Raw genomic sequence first — 20107 nt, forward strand, 5'->3', positions numbered from 1 at the left:
ACTCTTTGTGACCCCATGGATATACACAGTCCATGGAGTTCTCCAGGCCAGAATACTGGAGTGGGTAGCCGTTCCCTTCTCCAAGGGATCTTCCCAATCCAGGGACTGAACCCAGTCTCCCACATTGCAGGTGGATCCTTTACCAACTGAGCCACCAGGCAAGTCCATGAAATGGTATAAATGTTATATAAAACAGTATGGCACTTATTAAAAAAATTAAAAAACAGAATTACCATATGACCCAGGAACTCCACTTATGGGTATTTATCCAACAAAACTGGAAACAGTCTCCAGGAGATATTTGTACACATGTGTTCCCAGCAGCCTTATTCATAATAGCCAAGAATAACCCAAATGTCTATCAACAGATGAGTAAACAAAACATGATTATGCGTACAATGATAACACAATACGATTCAGCTTTAAAAAGGAAGGGGATCCTGTCACAGGCGACAACATGGATGAACCCTGACGACACTACACTAAGTAAAATATGTCACAAAAAGATAAAACGCTTATGATTCCATTTATATGAGGTTATCCAAAGTAGTCAAATTTATGGAAACAGAGCACAGAATGGGGCTCACCAGAGGCTGAGGGAGGGAGAAAAGAGATTTCAAATACTCTACACTGTGTAGACTTTCAGATTTTGAAGATGTAAAAAGTACTAAAGAATTGTTTCACCACAATGTGTATATACAAAACAATATTGAACTATACACCTGAAAATGGTTACGATGATAAATTTTACATTGCCTTTACTACAATTTTTTACAAAAGAAAACAAAGAAAAAAAGAAAATGGCTCTTTTTCTTTTCAAGAGATGCTGCTAACAAGTATTGCTATAAACTCCTTGATGACCAAGGTCATAAGCCACATACACTTCTTTGCGTCTCTTCTAATACCTCACTTTCGGAAGACACTCAGTAAGACTTGTTCATGCCAATGACAAAGACATGCCAACAACCACTGGCAAAAAGAATGAATCTTTTGTCCACCAAAAAAGCCTACTGGACTCAGAAGTCAAAGTGCTCATTTCCATACATGAACCAAGGTCATTTGTATAATAAAATACCTCCACTGACTTCACAATAATTTTTATTAAGAACTTGTATAAAACTACTACCTCCTGGTAGTGGATACCACGCTGATTAACACTTGGTAACTAGAAATCTACCCCACCAGCAAATACTGTCTCGCCTTAAATTAACATCCTGTTAATTACATCCTCTAATGAGATGGCCACTGGCAACATTTAAGAGCCAGCCACACAGGTCACTCCACTGCCAGAACAAATTGCTTGGGTTTGTCTTTCAGTTGGGATTGTAGTCAAAAGAAGGGGTTTTCCACTGTACGTGACTTTTATTGTTGGTTATAAAACCAAGAAACTATAAAATCAAGCTTCCTGAATATTTACATTAACGAGGCTCTTAGTCATCCACAAAATGAAAAATGAAAACAATCACTTTAATTACATAGTTAAAAGGGTTTCAATGGAAGGAAAAGTTTCTGACATTTGGATATTCTAAAGTAATGAAATTAGATGCTGTCTGTCCCTAAAGTTGTTTAAAGCAGCTGTTAAATACATATACATACACCCATTTTATTCTTAAAAATACATTCCAAACTGCAAATGACTTCTGGCCCCTTTAAACGCCACAGTTAATAATGTTTATCTTCAGGGTCTCCTAATACTGATAAACCACAATAAACCGCATTGCGATCTTTCTATAAGACTTCTGTTGGACAAAAGATTAATACATTTTTAGGTTAACATTTCAAGAGCCTATTCTATAAGCAGTGTTTAATTGCTTTGCAAGTTTCTAGAGCTGAGAATGTGATTTTCAACTCACAGTATATCCAAATTCATATAATCTTGACGGAATTCTATAGGAGGAGCCAGACTGTCATTCTCTCAGAAACACAAGATGAGACAAAGGTTTTGGCCTCATTCAAGTCAAGTCAAGCTGCTACCATGAATGAAGGGAATCACACTCCTTTAGTTGTCCTCTAATTTTATCTAAGGCAAATATGCAGTGCAAACATGATTAACAAATAAGAACAAATGCCCAACAAGCAAAAGGGGGTATTCGACCAGGTTTTAACCACTAGTGCTTAAATTTAGGACATGGTACTGAGGCTATGTTGAGTACAGATTCTGTACATATATGGCTATGTCCCCTATTAAAATAAAAATGCAATTAGTTTTTCACCTTCAGGGAAATTTGGGGCATAAGTACTATCACATTACTTAACTGCCAAAAAGCCAAAACCTAATTTTAGCTTTAACCTTCTATACCATCAAGATTGTTATTAAAGACACTGGCCAGCTATCAAGATGACTATAAAACACCATACACTTTTATATCCTCTAATCCTGTCCACTTTTTTGATTCAAAAAAAAAAAAAGATATACATGTGAAATGATCAAAAGACAGGAACACAAGGAGAGACAAGAATGTCTGAACCAGAAGGCACCTCCAAGATCATCGAATAGGATATTCTTATCTCACAACTGAGGAAGCTGAGACCTAACTATCTCTAAATTAGCTCCACGACGAACTGGGATCCAGGTCTGTGTAACCTTCCACTGGAATAAGAAAGAAAAGGGAATCTGTGAGAAACAAGGAAACCCACACAGAACAGTCTCTGGGCTCCAGGAAAGTAGCTGTAGCGGGCTGCTGACTACCCTCTGCGCTTTCTCTTATGCTTATCTGTGGCAGACACACAGCCCATCACCCAAGAGACACCTCCTCCCCTCAAACTCGCCAAGAGTCCCGGTTCCTCCCGGACAGCAAGCAGTGTCTAGGCCTAGGAAATGACACATGATGTGCGTTACACCAAGCCCGGCACCCACTCCTGTGGGACAGACACAGAGAATTCAAGCAAACGCGACGTCAGACAAAAAGGGGATGGAAGCTTCTGGGAGAGAGTCTGTTCTCCGTCAGGCAAGCACTGGAGTAGGAACTGCTTGCTCTTGCCTACTTCCTCCTTCGTGCCTCGGAAAGAGATGTGATGCGACCACTGAGGCGGCCATTTTGTGACCTGGTGGCAGTATGGAAACACGCGAAAGGCGGCTGAGAACCTGGCGGAGGGCTCTGCGGGGCAGCTGGATCGCCCCAGACCACCTACTTCTGAAGTTCCCTGAAGTTTTCTGAAACACACAGTAATAAATGGCTTATGGTTTAAGCCTCTTCTTTGGCTTTCTATTAACTACTGCTGGAAGCAGTACTGAATTTAAAAAAAATTTTTTTTTCCTGGGCCGTTCCCTGGCGTTCCAGCGGGTTAGGATGAGCGCTTTCACTGCCAGGGGCCCTGGGTTCGATCCCCAGTCAGGCAACAGAGATCCAACAAGCAGTATGGCACAGCCAAAAAAAAAAAAAAAGATAAAACAAAATCTTGTGTGCCCTGTTGTAATCTTCCTGCCACATCACTACCATTAAAAGTGTTTATTCTGCTCATATACATGCCACTAAAAAAAGTGTTATATTTCTCCTGCATAATTAACAGCATGTGTGCATACTAAGTCACTTCAGACATGTCCAACTCCTTGCGGCCCTATGAACTGCAGCCCGCCAAGCTCTTCTGTTCACGGGATTCTCCAGGCAAGAATACTGCAGTGGGTTGCCAGTGGTCTCTCCAGGGGATCTTCCTGACTCAGGGATCGAACTTGCGTCTCATTTGTCTCCTGCATTGGCAAAAGGGTTCTTTACCACTAGCACCACCTGAGAAGTCACACATAATTAATAGAGACCAGTTCAATTACTTTATAGTTACAAAACATCTCAACTATGACCCTATTAAAATAAATGTCATCATAGACAAAACATAAGGGAAAGAAACATGATTGTGAATCATTTTTTCTTGATTATGACTTTGATCCTTCCTTCTGCCATCTCAAATCCTTTTTGGAAATGAGTATCACATAAGTAACAAAATGATGAATAAGATTTATTTGAACTAAACTCTTCTGCTCCTTTAATCATAATTGCTGCTTCAGTTGCTTCAGTTGTGTCCAACTGTTTGTGACCCCATGGACTGTAGCCTGCCAGGCTCCTCTGTCCATGGGATTCTCCAGGCAAGAATACTGGTGTGGGTTGCCATGCCTTCCTCCAGGGAATCTTCCCACCCCAGCAATGGAACCCAGGTCTCGTGCATTACAGGCAGATTCTTTACCACTGAGCCACCAGGAAAGCCCTTAATCATAACTGTTAGTAAATGATTAAATATTAAAATTTCATTCTTGAATTTACAGCCCCCAAAGTGGCCGAGTCAATATTTTCACATACGGATGTTTGTAATGGAAGCCTGGAGACTTACCAGTACTACACCAAATTCATGGCATTGCTGTTTTCTCCTTTACAGGTTATAATAGAATTTGAATACTGATAAGACATTAAAAGTCAGACTATCCAGTACAGCTATTTCAATAGTAATTTTAACTGTATTTTGATGGAACTCTGTCAAATATATGTCCACCTCCATGACCCCAGTTGCACCCCCCTCTGTACTTTCCTAGGTCCCATTTTTCTGTATTCACCCCACAATATTCCTCTGGCTCCCAACACTCATCTCCACGCTGCCCACAGCCAGTTCAGTTCTGCCTACACCAGCTCTGTGATCACTAACATCTACCCCACTCACAGCCTCCCTGGTTGAAAGAAACAGACAACAGCCACAAACATCTCTTCTCTCAAGGGTGCTACCATCTTTCCCCTGCTGTCTTTCAAGGAATGAAACAGCTGAGGACCCTGATTGTGAGCACAGATAAAAAAGAGTATGAATATATAGATTTATATGAATGATGTATGTGGGCTCAGTGCGTTCTTAACTTAAAAAAAAAAAAAACAGAACCGATGCTTTTTTTTTTTTTGGTAAGCTATAAAGCACTTTTGGGCTTCCCAGGTGGCTCAGTAGTAAAGAATCTGCCTGCCAATGCAGGAGACACAGGAGACACTGGTTCGAATCCTGGGTTGGGAGATTCCTGGAGGAGGAAATGGCAACACATTCCAGTATTCTCGCCTGGAGAATCCCATGGACAGAGGAGTCTAGCAGGCTACAGTCCACAAGGCTGCAAAGGGTCAGACACAATTGAGCACACACACACACAAAAGCGCTTTTATTGACTCCTCCTTTGTGTCTACCCTTCACCCACCACTCTCCGAGGTTACTTAATCTTCTCCCCTTGTGGATTCAGGACCACATGGCTCATCCCACACGATAGCATATTTCCTTCTTCCCAACAAGTTAATCAGCTAAGATGGAAACATTATTTTATTGCTACAGATTGTCTATGTTAGACTACTCTAAAAATATGTTAGAACATGGCACCAGTTTATATCAGCAATATCAAATTCTCATGATTTACCCTGAAACTACCATGCTGACATCTCCTCTGATGGCACAAAAGCAATGAAAGGCAAAACTGCTGGCGATTTAGCGTCAATTATGGCAAGGGTCCACACTGTACTAGCAGGAATTACATTCTTCACAGTCTGTCAATCGGTTTTTTAAATATTGATTTTATATTATTTATTTGGCTGCACCAGGGTCTTAGTTGCAGCATGCAGGAAAGGCATATGGGATCTAGTTCTCTGACCAGGGATCAAACCTGGGCTCCCTGAATTGGGAGCATGGAATCTGAGTCACTGGACCACCAGCAAAGTCCCTATCAATCTTTTTTTTTTTAATAATTTATTTTTTATTGAAGGATAATTGCTTTACAGAATTTTGTTGTTTTCTGTTAAACTTCAACATGAGTCAGCCCTAGGTATACATATATTCCCTCCCTTTTGAACTTCCCTCCCATTTCTCCCCATCCCACCCCCCTAGGTTGATACAGAGCCCCTGTTTGAGATTCCTTAGCTAAATAGCAAATACCCATTGGCTATCTATTTTACATATGGTAATATAAGTTTCCATGTTACTCTTTCTCCTATCAATCATTTTTAAAAAGCCAGTTTCACTTAACAATGTCCTTGATAAAATAGTAAAAGTTATTAATTATTAAATCTCACTCTTGAGAACTTGATCTTTTTAATAATCCGTGTGATGAAATGGGACCATTTCATCATATCTAATATGTACAAAAAGCATTTCTACATACCTAATACAATGGCCATCTTAAGGAAAAGCATTTATGCAATTGAGTTGTGAGCTGAACTATACACTTTTCCATAGAATACCATTTCTGCTGAAAGAATGGCTGGCAGACAACTTATTATTATGTATAGTTATTCAGACTTAGGTACTTGGCAGACATTTTCTCTAAAGTAGATACAGTGAGCCTGACACTTCAAGGAAAGAACTGACAATACCTGTTGCTGATGATAAAATTTGAGTTTTCAAGAAAAAATTAGAATTTTGGAAAACTTGAACTGGATACCAAAATCTTGACTGCTCCTCAATTCTAAAGACTTTTTGGATGAGATTAATGGTTGTATTGATGAATACTATGTAAACAAATGTGTCAACATTTGAAAGATCTGCAGAACTCAACAATTATTTTTAAAATGACCAATGTACAATGTTATAAAACCACAAGCTGGTCAAAGATCCATCCAAAGTACAAGATGGACCAATAGATTTTTCCGTTACGGAGTAGCACAAAAAATTCATTGACAATGTTCAGATTCAACACCACAACTAACTCTTAAGAACATCTTTCTAAACAAAAAAAAGAGGCCAAGGGGAAAAAAAAGAATCTACCATTTGCTGAGTCTTGACATATTAAAAAATATACACAATTACATGAAAAAGACACTAAAATACCCCACCTTTTCTCTACTATGTATCTGTGTATAAGTGGGGTTTCTTCATATATTTCAAACAAAGCAACATATCACAATAGGCTGAATGCAAAAGCAGCTATGAAAAACACCAGTGGTCTTCTATTAAGCAATGCATTAGAGAGTGGCAAAACATAAAACCATCTCACACTTATCACTGTATTTTTGTTTTGGAATATTTTTTTCATTAAAGTATGTTATTCATGTTAACCTTTCATGAGTTTGTTGTTTTCAAGTGGATAAGTATTTTAAAACATTTCAGACTTTTAATTTCTAATATGTTAAATATTGATACAGTCCACATAAACAAAAGATCTTTGGGGCATCAATAATTTGTAAAGAATGCAAAAGTGTCCCAACACCAAAATGTTAGAAAACCTTTGGTTTTCAACACCACAAAAAAAAGAATGCTTATATGCGTGTGTATATAAGAGAACAAGCACCTGAGAAGGAGTCAGAAGGTCCCAGCTCCCGGTCCACTTGCTTCAGGATTTGGATAAATTAATCTAAGGTCTTAGTTTCTTCATCTGTGAAATGGGTTATTCATGTCTTGTTCTGAGGATTAAAGACAAAATATGTCAGAACAGTTGATACAGTACAGGTATACTGTTATTGTTACAAGATCTCAAAGTTAAGAGTTTTAACCTTGTGACCATATTTCTAAAAAATTCTCTATTCTTAAATTTTTTTGCTAAATGCAGAACTTACAGAAAATGCAAAGTGGAGATTTTTTGATTAGTCAATTAGTTCAAATGTCCAACCACATAACTTTACTGTATTAACTTTAGCCCTTGACAGTTATAATTGGTAATGTGTATATCCTAATTATTACAGATATTTCCAAATACACACAGAAGTACAGAAAATTGTAACAAACCCCCATGTACTCTTAAAAATTACCAAAAAATTGTCAATATTATTTCAGTTCATAGGAAATGTGTGTATGTTTTTAAAAACAAGTATTAGGCATCATTTCATTTTGTCTATAAATACTCCCATATGTATCTTTTTAACAGATGAGAATTTAACATAACCCCAATACCATTAACATAGAAATGAACTCTATAGTTTTATTCTTAAATATCACCTAAAACATGCAATGCTAAGTCACTTCAGTAATGTCTGACTCTTTGCGACCCCATGGACGGTAGCCCATCAGGCTCCTCTGTCCATGGGATTTTCCAGGCAAGAATACTGGAGAGGATATTGTAAAGTAATTAGCCTACAACTAATAAAAATAAATGTAAAAAAATAAATAAATAAAACATTCAAAAAAAGATTACTGGAGAGGGTTGTCATGACCCTCTCCAACCTAAAACATACTCTATGTTCTAATTTCCTGATTGTCTCCCAAAAAAAGTCTTCATTAGTTTTTAGTTGTTCTGTAGGATCAAAATATTCTCAACAATTCAGTTACAAGTAATACAAGATTTTCAGTTAAAGACAAGAACGAAGCAGAAATAACACCATGCTCTATATACATGTACGGTTTACAAAATCAAGTCAAGAACTATTCTCCAGGGAAATGTGCTTCTTCTCCAACAAAACAACACACAAAAATAACAAGAGACACCCACCACAAAAAAGGCCAAACTGGGGACACGTCAGTACTCTGAGAAGTGACCAGAAGAGGACACACTCAGCTGATCAGGAAGGGCAGGGACTGTAGGAAGCCACCACCTGCCCTTTTGGAAGGGATGGGGTCGGACCAGCCCCATGGTCAGGCAGGCTGGAGGGAAGGTCAGGGTCTGGGTTCCAGAGTGACAGTACAGCTCAAACAAGCCCACTATCCAAAAGGCTGGATGGCAACCACCTGCGGTTTCAACTCAGAGCTCAAAACTCAGTACTCTGGGACTTCCCTGGTGGTCCAGTGGTTTTAAGACTCTCTGCTCCCAACACTGGGGGCACAGGTTCGATCCCTGGTCAGGGAACTAAGATCCCACATGGCACATGGCACATCCAAAATAAATTAATTAAATATGAAAAGATAATTGTTAAAAAAAAAAAAAAAACCACAGTGTTCTAAGCTAGAAATAGAATATCATCACAATAAACTACCTGTGACAATTCAATTTATTCAGCAAACATTTGTCAAAAAAGTCAATTCTACTAGGCACATCTTAGGATATGAGCTATAATAGTTTTGTGTATAATTATTCAGTGAGACAATAAGCAGCATATACTTCTCTACATATTACTTTCCCCATTAATTTTAAGGGGAAGAACAGACAAATTTAATATTAATACCTTGCCACATACATGACAAGTTATAGTGCAAAACCTGCAATTTGGCCCACCCCTCACCCAGACATTAAAACATATGAATTCTACTGTTCTTCCCAAATACTTTTCACGATTACATATCACATTAGCTTTTATCATACATATCACAGACTCCAAGCATTTACATCTACAATTTCTTTTCTAAATGGAGTATTTAGTTGAAGACTGACATGTACACACTGCTCTATTTAAAATGGATAATCAACAATGACCTAGTGTAGCGCACAGGGAACTCTGCTCAATGTTATGTGGCAACCTGGATGGGAGGGAAGTTTGGGGGAGAATGGATACATGTATATGTATGGCTGAGTCCTTTCACAGTTCACTTGAAACTATCACAACACTGTTAGTCAGCTATACTCCAACATAAAATAAAAAGTTAAAAAATAATAAAAATAAATGGAGTATTCAGAAGGAAATTAAGGAAAGGCTAAAGAATCTCCCACCTCCTCTGAAAATCGTTTTCTTTTCCATAGGCTTAACCCAAGTGTGTCAGAATGAATTGTAAATGAAAACTGGTCAGATGCATACAGAAAATTTTAAGAAATGTGGTTCTATAGGCACATAAATCCTTTTAGGAATCGTTTACCTCAATTCTACCTATCAGGTTTTTTTTTGTTGTGTGTGTGTGTCTTTTTTAAGTTTAAAACTACAGAAAAAGTAGAGAAGGAGAGAACACATTTCTTAAAGAATACTTAAGAAGTACTTCATGAATGTGTTCCAAAATATGAAAGAGTCACTAAGGAATTTTTTAGCTGCCACTATAAAGGACATCTTGTCAATAACAACAAAAGCTGGCAGTCAGACAACTGCAGAGTCCAGACTTCCCCATTTCAGAACTGACACTTTTGTATCGGGTCTACTATCTGCAGAAAGACAGTAAAAGTCCTAAGTTTAAGATAATATTTCCAGTGAGACCACTAAGTCCCCTACCAACCTGTAAGGAGAATGATTAAGTTCACAGAGCACAACGCAGCCCAAATGTACCATGCAGACGAGGCCTGGAGGGAATGTCACCCTTGACCTCATTTTCTGGTAACTAAGCTGAAGAGCCGACTTATACTTTCTGCCCATCTTCAGTTTTGTGTGCCCTCATACAACGTGTATCATCAAAACAAACTGTCCTTGGAGTTTAGCTTCCCTTTATAGCACTGTTGTGATTACTGTTCCAAATGGAGAATATACCTAAGTATACAGCCCAATACATCACAACTCTAAGTAAACTGGAAAGAATGACATTAACCTCACTGCAAAAACATGAGCTTTTTAGCAGACAACAGCAGCAGAATTGCATAAAAATTGTTAACGAGGAGTTGAAAACTCAAAGCCTGCATGCTTCCATCTACAAAATATTATGTAGGTTTCTTTTAAAAAATTGGTTAAAGATGGAGTCGATGACTGTGTAGATGTCTGTTCAAATTGGTTTGGGCTGCAAATAAATATTAAAAAGTTAAATCATTAACATTATTCACCAGGCATATCACAGGCAAAACAGGTCATTCACAAAGTAAGGAGGGCTGTAATGAGCACTCTGTAATTTCCTTGTCTCTGATCATTCCTATTTTCACAAGACATCACTCTCTGACATCAGATTTTCCATGAAGTGTTTACTTGTTTATTGCCCTTCTCCCACTAGAATGTAAATTCCATAAGGGCAAAAACCTTATCTTACTTTCCACTCTTTGCCGGGTTCAGAGAACAGTGCCAAGCACACAGCAGAGGTTCCAAACAGAACTGCTGAATGAAGGGGTGGTTGAATGGCCACCCCCTGCTCCGCCCCTTCCTTTCCTCCTTACACAGGTTAACCATCCTTTGAGGTCAGGGTCAAATTCTACTACCTCTATGAAAAACATCTCCCATTGCTCCAATCATACCATGAACGCCGCCCCTGCCTGCTGTCTGATAACTGTTTATCTTTGCATTTGTATATAGCTCCCTTAAAATTCTCATAATCCTCATTAAGGGCATGGACCGTGCCCCTACGTTTCAGTATCCACCTAAGGACCCATACATAGTCTACCACTAATAAATGCTCAGCTTGACTGACTCATACCTATAGTTAATCCAGAAATCAACTGAGTTAATAGTTTCACCTTTTTATAACCTAACCCTCCTTTTCCAATAACTCAACTGAAATTGCAGTGGGTCCCCTCTAGTTTAAACTTATTTTTGGCAACTTCAAGCTTTACATTCTCATATATGTAACTATAACTGCTCATAATTCACTTTATCCATCCCTCCCCCAAGATTAATTTTTGTATATATATAAAAAAAAAAACCTTGTGACTTTTTTGGTGATACCTTCAAATGAAGTATCTAACCCCAATCAAGAAGGAAGTTGGAGTTTCATTACTTTCTTCCTGTTGCTGAGGTACTGGAGGATATTTTTTCTTTTTATGCCTTTTTCCTTTCATGTCAAGATGGATCCCATTTCCTTCTTTCCTGATCATAGCCCTGGCAAGTTTTTCTTATTGCTTTGTACCTGTCCTTGGTAATCTGCCTTAGATCCTCCTTTCTGAGCCACTCCTGTTTCCTCTAGTCACTTATTTGATCAGATTTCAAACTTTTCAAATGAGACTAGCCTCTTCTTAAAGCTTGAGCCTGCTTCTTTAAATTTGGCCATCCCTTCACAAAGCCAACCAAACCCCGGTCATCTGGGCTAAATGAAATGTACAAAAATATCAGATTATCCACAACACAAGAAAATCAGAAAAAAAATTGACATCTGGCTTTGGAATATACCATGTGGCTTTGGGCAAGATTTACTTTCTTAAAGCTTTTGCTTAAGCCATCACCGTTAGTAACAATGTCTTTTACCATAGTGGAATATCTGTCTCAATTTTAAATTTTGATGCAGTTTTTTCAAAAAGCCAATCAAATATCAACTGAGGTTTTTCCTATGAAGTCTTTAACTCGTTTTTTTCAATCTGTTGAAAACTATCATAAAATCTGGTTTCTGTTTCCCCTGATTTATTTCCTCCCTGTTCCTGGACTTCTGATCCAAATCAGCTTACCCTATATTAATTTACTTCTTTAATTTAAAGTACCATTTGCTTGAGAATGAAAAGCATTCTAATAACACTAAATGTCTAATGAAATTTTCAGTCCAAATAACACTGGATAGAAGACTCTTTTTTTTTTTTTTTTTTAAGCTACTGAAGGAAAAGTTGGGTTTCTAGGATAAATTACACTGGTAATTCTAGCAAATTTATATTTAGTGGGTTATTATGATTGGCTGAAAAATAGAAAAACATTAAAGAGCTATGCAAGTCAGCTTTGTCAATATATAATCCCATAGGCCAAAAACTATGAAATTAAATTCTCAGTACAGGCATTTATAGAAAAGAGCATCAAAACAAACTCACACATCAACCCTGGCCCCTTTTCCTGACCCCAGCCTAAACTCTGCACAGTCTCACACTTGATTGCTGTTGCCTCACTTCCACAAATGAGTTTTTAATGTTTAAGAAAAAGAACTAGGTTAACAGGTTCTTCTCTTTTGCCCCCTTTTCAGCTTCTGTCTTTGAGCTCTTGGCCAAAGAGATCCCTAATCCTCAATTTTACATGACTGTTTTCACTTTACAGGTATTCAATTATTTTACATTCAAATGCACACTTACATAGAGCTTGAACCTACTCTTTTTCATGTTAATCACCATATTACCAGCAGAATTGAGAATAAACTCATTTTTGTGGTTCCCCCTCATAAAGAACTTTGGGAAGTATAAATTATTTTACCTAAAAACCAACTTTTGGGCTGGTGTCTTTTAGGCCAAGTTTTTATACAGGATGTTAAATGTTAATCCCCAAAACTTTTTTAAACAAGATTTCACAGTCATCAAACTCAGTTAAGTTCCAGAACTTTACTTAAAAAATAAAAACAAACTCAGGATGCCTAGTCACACTTTGACTAATATACCCAGACAAAGCCCCAAATTCTCAGTTTTTCAATATACCTTCTCCAGGCTGCAGCACAAGTCTCAATTAACTACGGCCTCCCAAGCTATTTGTCCACCATACACATCATTTCTCAAGGAAAAATAAATAATTCCCAAGTGACTGATTCAACTGGTAAGAATTCTTTCCTTCTTTTAAAAATTTACCTTAACTTCAAAAATCTCTTTTCTTGATGCAGTTCAGAAAAGAGTGTAAATCCCCTGAGGAAAACAGTTGTCACCTATGTGCGCTCAAAACATGAGTGGCTTAAAGAGACATTTTCTGACAGTCTAAGTTCCCCAAATACTAGTCATAAGGTCTTTCATGGATGGTAAATTTTACACACACACAAAAGAAAGGAAAGAAACATACCTGGTCATTTTCTAAACAGGTTTGATAGGTTTGATTCCTTTGTAAGAGCAGAGTATTTACTTATAATCTTTTAAAGCACAAGTGGCAGCCAGGAGAGTGGGTAAATAAAACCTTCAGAGAGGTTTAAAAACCCTGCATCTTAACTCACTTCCCCTTGATTTCAGGAGCCAGTACTGCAAAGCCCACGGCAAATGAGATTATGTAACAGGTTTTTCCTCTCTCCACTTTATTCATCACCGGCTGATCGGAGGTGTGCTTTCTCCAAACGAGTTGAGACTCCTAGGACTTTATTTAGGACGGCTGAAGTTGAGGTTTGATACATTTCCTTAGGATTTTGCAGCATCCATTCATTTAAATATCTATTTGTATTTTTCTCAAGTGAGAAAACACAGTAACAGTGTAGTTGCTGTTGTAATTTCAAGGAAATAAACGCAGCTGCACCTGAAAACTTCCGTTTTGCACAAATATTTTCCTCCCCTGTGTTTCATTCCATGAAACTGCACATGATATACACAGACCTTCACTCGTCTCCCGGGGCTTCTTCCCTTCTCACGTTTTACGGTTGGTGCAGATAAAGAAGTCGTCCCTGGCGCACCGGGCCCCCCAACACCCGGCCTCGGGGGGAGAGGGGGGTCCCCGGAGGAAAAGCGAGTGGGTTGAAAAGCGCAGCCCGGTCACCACTCAGGTGGCCCCGCCGCTCACACGGAAGGCGAGCTGGGGATAATGGGGACAGTCAGGCCGGGGCCCCTCTTGGCAGGCGTGTTGTGTAACACTCGCGCCTGGAAGTGAGCAGCTTGGCCCGCGAAGGGACCGCGTCCGGCGGCGGCTCCTGGCGGCGGCACCCGGCCGCCCGGCCCGCTCGGCCCGAGCCCGCGCGCCCGCCGCCGCCGCCCCGACCCCGCGCGGGCCGGGCCGGGCCGGGCCCCCCACACACACCCCCCTCGCGCCTCTGCTTCCCACGCGCTCGCCGCTCGGGGCCGCGATCGCCCCCACCCCGCCCTCGACCCCGGGCCCGGCCGCCGGGAGGGCAGCGCCGGCGGGGCGCGCGGACCGGCGTCCATGCTGCCGGCGCGGCGGGAGCCCGGCCCCGCGCCCACCCGCCCCGCGGTCCGCGCGCCCACTTACTTTCGGGGCCGCTGACCTCGCGGCTCCCTCGGGGGGGCGGGGGGGAAACGAAAGTTGTCACGGCGTCTCCCCGCGGGGCCCCCTCGCCTCCCGGACCCGCGAGGCGCCGCGGCGGAGCCGGGAGGGCTTGCTGCGCTCCCGCCCGCGTCCGTCCCGTCGCGCTCTCCTCCGCCTCCTCTTCTTTTCACTATATTATCTTCTCCTGCTCGGAGGGGCGGGTGGGGGCGGGAGGCTTAGGAAGCGAGGAGACGTTTGCAACTTTTCTTCACTCTTTCTCTCCCCCCCACCAACCCCCGATCAGCCTTGAAAAAACACTGTTGAAAGGGGCGAGGAACCTGTGGAGGTGGCGGGGGGGACGCGGAGGGGGTCGGGAGAGGTGATGATAGTCGTTTGGAAAACTGATCAGAGCCCCCCCGCCCCAAACAGAGATACCCAGAAAGAGGGGGAAAGGCGGGGGGTGGGGTGGGATGGGGGGTTGGGGGGAAAGAGAAAGAGTCGCTGGTCAGGAAACTTCAAGCGCGGATGAGGTCATTGGTTTAAAAATAAAGAGATGGCGTCACTTGAAACCAATCCCAGTGAATGAACTCAGCGGAGCCCCGGGGAAAGGAGGAGACAGGCAGGGCAGGGCGGTGGGCGACGGGCGGGGCCGTGCGTCCGCCCGAACCCGGAGCGCGGCTCGGCGCCTGGTCGCGGCCGCTCGGGGAGGGGTCGGGTCACGTTCCGTTCCGGGGCCCGGCGACTCCGGGGCAGGTTCCGCGGGCGCCGCTGGGAGGAGCCGGGTGGCCGGGGGAGGCGGCCCCGCGGCCTCCTCCTTCCGCGCCCGCGCGCCGGCTGCCCCCGGGGCCCCCGATCCCCGACCCTCGGGCCGGGTCTCGGCCGCGTAGGGCTGCGCCCCAACAGGTATTTCAGGGTTTCCCCCTTCTCCCCGCCCCAGCGAGGCGCAGAGCCTTTTCCTCCTCTTTGGGCTGTTTCCAGCTGCCTCCCCAGGGTGAAGAAACGCAAACAATGATTTGAGAGAATTACAATCGCTCTTTTAAAAGTGACGAATCCAAAATGCAGGGCACTGCCGGCTCTTAGGAGAGAGAAGTTACAGGTAATTTAAGAAAAATCACGCTCAGGTGGCTCAGGCAGTCAGCTCTCCCTGTTTGTCATAGAAAGCCCCCACCTGAATGTTCCTAACATTTATGATTTTATTGTGCTTCTATTTACTTATTTCTATTTACATTTGTAAATATAACGAGCACGAGTAGCCTAACATGCTCTTGAAAAGTGTGTCCTTTTCAAGCACTGTGTGCCCGGTGATTGGGCAGCACAGAATCGTCTGTAAATTAGACCAGAGGTTCACCACCTTTTGGGAGGTGCAAGACCCCCGTTGAGTTCACTTCACACACTTCGTGCATTTTAAAATTTGGATTGAAATAGCTTTGTTTTGAAACGGCATTACACACTTTGGGAAATAGAGACCTGAGCTGGTGACACACCAGGACTTGGAATCACTGGGTAGGACAATCGGAGCTTTATTCTAGTGTTCTTTGAGCATTTGAGCATGAAGCTGCTTCTACTGAGAAGTACTCACGTGGATATCACATAACAGAGATGTGATTAATGACGGAAAAGCACACTCCGAGTGGACTGCTCCATGAGCCAGAATTTGTGTGTAGGAATAAAATATTCCATTTGCAATGTATTAGATTTGGGACGTTGGTTCCCCGAAGACATCTTTGTTGGGAAATGTCCGTTTGGACATTGCCTGAGGGTTTTTGTCGTCTTGTTTTCTGTGGGGCTGTTTTTTTTTTTTTTTTTTTGGATTGCCAAAATAACTGAGAAGCATGTGTGTGTGTGTGGGGGGGGGGGTGTTAGAAAAGTGAAACTTGTCTATACTTCTTTTTTGCCTTTAAATCCTGCAGCTAAAGCCCATTCGTTACTATAATCATTTAAGGTCAGTATTAGAGTAAGCCTTTAGGAACTTCCGGACCATCTTTTTTTAGGAGGAAAAGGAGTCCATCTGAAGAGGGGAGCGCGAGGGAGCCCTTGAGGCAGTTAAAGAAGCTGAAGGCCATAGATGCAGAGCCGACTTTCTGCCTCTGCCTTTGACCTCCTTAAGCCTTCTGCAGGGGCGAGACGATCTCTTCCGCGGCACGCTGTCCTCTGGTGGCCGGGGGATGTTACTGCAGCTCCAAAGGGATTACTATCTACGCTCTAACAGGTAACCTCTAAAAATCGACTGCCTACAGACCTGCTGTCTTCAGAACAGTTACCGAAGAGAGAGTTGGAGAGGATCTGCATCTCCAGTCTGCTTAGTTGGAGGAGTTGAGATTCGGAAGAAGGAAGGAGAAGAGAGAGAATCCTTGTCCTAGACTAGATCCTGGATCTATTGGATGAAAGACCTCTTTACATGCTGAGCCCCAGTCGCCTTATTCTGACACATCTTGAAACCTCTCTCTCCTCTTTCTTCATTGACAATTAAATTGGAGCACCTTCCATATGTATGCTATTATGGGAGTCTCCCCCTGTATATCATCTAATTAGGAAAGCAACACAAATTAACACCAATTAAAAACCAAATTAATGATTGAGTGGCATACAATATTGGTTTAAAGAGTCCAGCGAACTCTTCATGTCATTGTATGGCAAAAAAACCACCACAATATTGTAAAGATATTATCCTCAAATTAAAATATATTTTAAAAAATTTTTAAGTAAAAAAAAAGAAAGGTAGAGTCCAGAAGAGGAAAGGAGTGATGTTGGCTGTGTTGTCAGGGAAAGCATCTTCTGAAGATCTTTGACTTCATGCTTGAAGGTAGTTAAGATTTAGTTCGGTGTAAGAGGGTTCAGCAGAGGGACTATTATAGATAGGAAATGGCAGAGCAGACATGGAGATGGATTGCATAAAGGGTATTCAGGTGCGGGATGAGTAGACCCCTCTAATAATAGTAGGGGTTGGAGTGTAGCAATTAAGAATTAGGCCAAATTTGAAATGTAGAAGCACATTAAAGAGGTACATGAATGGTTCAATACATAGCTTGTTACTAGTCCAGCAAATAAGCACTGAACAAGTTTACTTCACTAAAGGGTATTTGCCTTCTTGTTCTACTAAGAGAGCTTCTATACATGCCAACAACAAACATATTTTAAATAGTACCATTTACAATTGCTCCAAAGAATGTGAACTACTTAGGTTTAAATCTAACAAACCATGTGCAGGATCTGTATGCTGAAAATTATAAAATATTGATGAAAGACATTAAAGAAGACCTAAATAATTGGAGTGACTTGCTATATTCATGGCTTGGAAACCCAATAGAGTAAATATGTCAGTTCTTCCAAAATTGACTTATAGATTTCACACAGTTTCTATCAGAACCCCAGCAAGGTTTTTTTGGTAGGCATAGCCAACTTAACGTAAAACTGCGTCCAGTATGTTTAAAGAATTGAGTGAGTGCTAGATTTCCCAAAGGCAGGCAAAGGTCTCATGTACTTAGGACACCAGCAAAGCGGAGGCTCTGAGGTCTTAGAATCAGATCATTTGGGAAGAAGCTGTCTTTGTTGCAGTACATGTAAATGTACAGTTTAGTACTGGTTCTAGTTAGAGTTTAATATGAGGGAGGTGCACCAAATATTTTAGCTAGAATTAAAGATGGAAGAGGAGCACCATAATCTTTAGTGCTTAGACCCCCTGAAGGTTTTAATCTGTCCCTAGCCCTGGGAATAAATAAGAGAGGCAAGGTCCCATCTCTCAAGGAACATCTTCGCAACATTCTAGTGGGAAAAGAAGACAAAAACAGCCAGAGCTGTAACAAGATCAGTTCTACAGGGGAAATTGGGTGTTGTGATAGCGCATGTTGAAGAGGAGTTAAGGTGTTTGGGAGAGGCATTTAGGAGGAGGGGGCACTTGAACTGAAGCCTGAAGGATAGCCGCCAGGGACATGGTCTGAGCAGACGCAGCAGGTCACTCTGAGACTGTTCAGCAAAAACAGTGTGACTTGTAGAGAGCCGCTAATGTTGCCAGAGCAAAAGCAAGGCCAGTGGATCTCAAAAGTACAAAACTAGGACCCAGACCACATAGGCCTTTATAATGTACAGAAAGGAATTTGCATTCTTCTGTGGGAGATTTAAGCAGGTTAGTACATGACCTGATTTATGAAGAAGGTATTTACAAGTAAACATAATAGTTTAGTTTTGAAAAGAGTTTCAATAATATTCTGCATGTATTTTTTCACTTTACAGCTCCCTTTTCCAATGGGAAGTAAGCATTTTTTATAATTTCGTTAATCTCCAGGGATCCCTTTAACGTTCCCAAATCAAATATTCTTAGCTTAGGGTTCATGGATTCTTACAGAGTACATGGATGGACTTCAGAAGGTCTAGGAGCCCCCTAAAATTGTGTACTATATGCTTATGTGTGTTTTCCTGTGGTCCCTAACTTTCAACAGATTTTCAAAGTGTTTTATCAGTATACATACAAATAAGACCTACTTTTAGTCTTGGCTGTGTCTTTTTGGACAGTGTGTTAGTCACTCAGTGACACTCAGTCGTGTCCGATTCTTTGCGACCCCATGGACTGTGGCCTGCCAGACTCCTCTGTCCATGGGATTCTCCAGGCAAGAATACTGGAGTGGATTCCCATTCCCTTCTCCAGAGGATCTTTCCAATCCAGGGATCGAACCCGGGTCTCCTGCACTGCAGGCAGATTCTTTATCGTCTGAGCTACGGGGCTGCTGCTGTTGTCCTAGGGCTCATGGCTCCGCACAAATGAATTCCAGTTCTGGAAGGAAGCAGGTTCTGCCTCAAAGAGGTGATACTATGTTGGAGGAGACACTATTCTGTCAGAATTAGGAGAGAATATTCTGAGTTTGCCTCTGAAGGAAGTTCTGGGAAGAAAATTGTACCTATGTGATGTGAAAGCTAGTAGATACCTAGGTCATTACCTGATACCATCCCACTCACTTTATATATAAGAAATCGAAGGTCCAGAGAGGTTAAGTGGCTTGCCCAAGAATGCACAGCTAGTTAGGGACGAAACTGGGATTAAAAACAGGTTTACTGTCATTCCATACAGCGTTCTGTGCTCCTCGTCAGAAAAATCTGGACCACATATCGTACTTAAAAAAGTCTAATGGGAATTAAGTATTCAGTCTCACTCAATTAAATTAAACAAGAGGCTACAGAAAAACCTGAGTGAACTGTTTGGCTAACCCAATACATGCTCATTCATAAGGAAATGGAAGAAAGGAGGGAGGTGAAAGAGTTCAAAATCATACAGTCCCAGCTCTGAAACAGATGAAAAACCTCAATGTCAAATTAAGATGTCCAACCAACAAATAGCAACAACACTGTTATCAGTGTATATCTGATCTTTGTGTAGCAGATATGTAAACCGACACAGCAAGTTACAAACACTGGATGATTTTTCATTTATCAATTTGGCAAGGATTTTTAAAATGAGTAATCCCAGGATTGAGTCGAGTGTGGAGACACAGAAAAGTAGAAAGAAAAGCAGTGAATGTGGCTGTTACAGAAAGCTAAGAAGAGAGCATTTCAAGAAAGGAAAGAGTGTGTTTCCAGTGAGTTAATACCTAAGGAAGATAAGGTTAAAAAAAAAG

General features: G+C 41.3%; 1 protein-coding gene and 1 long non-coding RNA gene across 5 annotated transcripts in view; one reads left to right on the top strand and one right to left on the bottom strand.

The window, feature by feature from the left end:
- The window catches only part of DUSP16 (dual specificity phosphatase 16), a 90436-nt gene extending 75318 nt beyond the window's left edge, over nt 1–15118 (bottom strand). Inside the window, exons 1-2 of one of the 3 annotated variants that reach the window (XM_043441721.1) lie at nt 14505–15118; nt 7232–7343 (exon numbers count right to left, since the gene is read on the bottom strand). The gene's annotated coding sequence lies outside the window, so the exon portion shown is untranslated. Of the gene's footprint in view, nt 1–7231; nt 7344–13379; nt 13842–13897; nt 14257–14504 lie in introns of those variants that run through there. The other 2 variants (XM_043441723.1, XM_043441722.1) reach the window with 2 other exon arrangements.
- Nucleotides 15119–15127: 9 nt separating this feature from the next.
- Nucleotides 15128–17001, top strand: LOC122424077. Of its 2 annotated transcripts, none has more exons than XR_006264288.1 (2): nt 15128–15597; nt 16493–17001. It is a non-coding gene; the product is annotated as an uncharacterized LOC122424077 (long non-coding RNA). The 2 variants fall into 2 exon arrangements; XR_006264289.1 differs by having other exon boundaries at nt 15133–15404.
- Nucleotides 17002–20107: the final 3106 nt, after the last annotated feature.

Source organism: Cervus canadensis, chromosome 21 (genome assembly GCF_019320065.1).
Source record: "Cervus canadensis isolate Bull #8, Minnesota chromosome 21, ASM1932006v1, whole genome shotgun sequence".
Classification (NCBI taxonomy): Eukaryota; Metazoa; Chordata; class Mammalia; order Artiodactyla; family Cervidae; genus Cervus; species Cervus canadensis.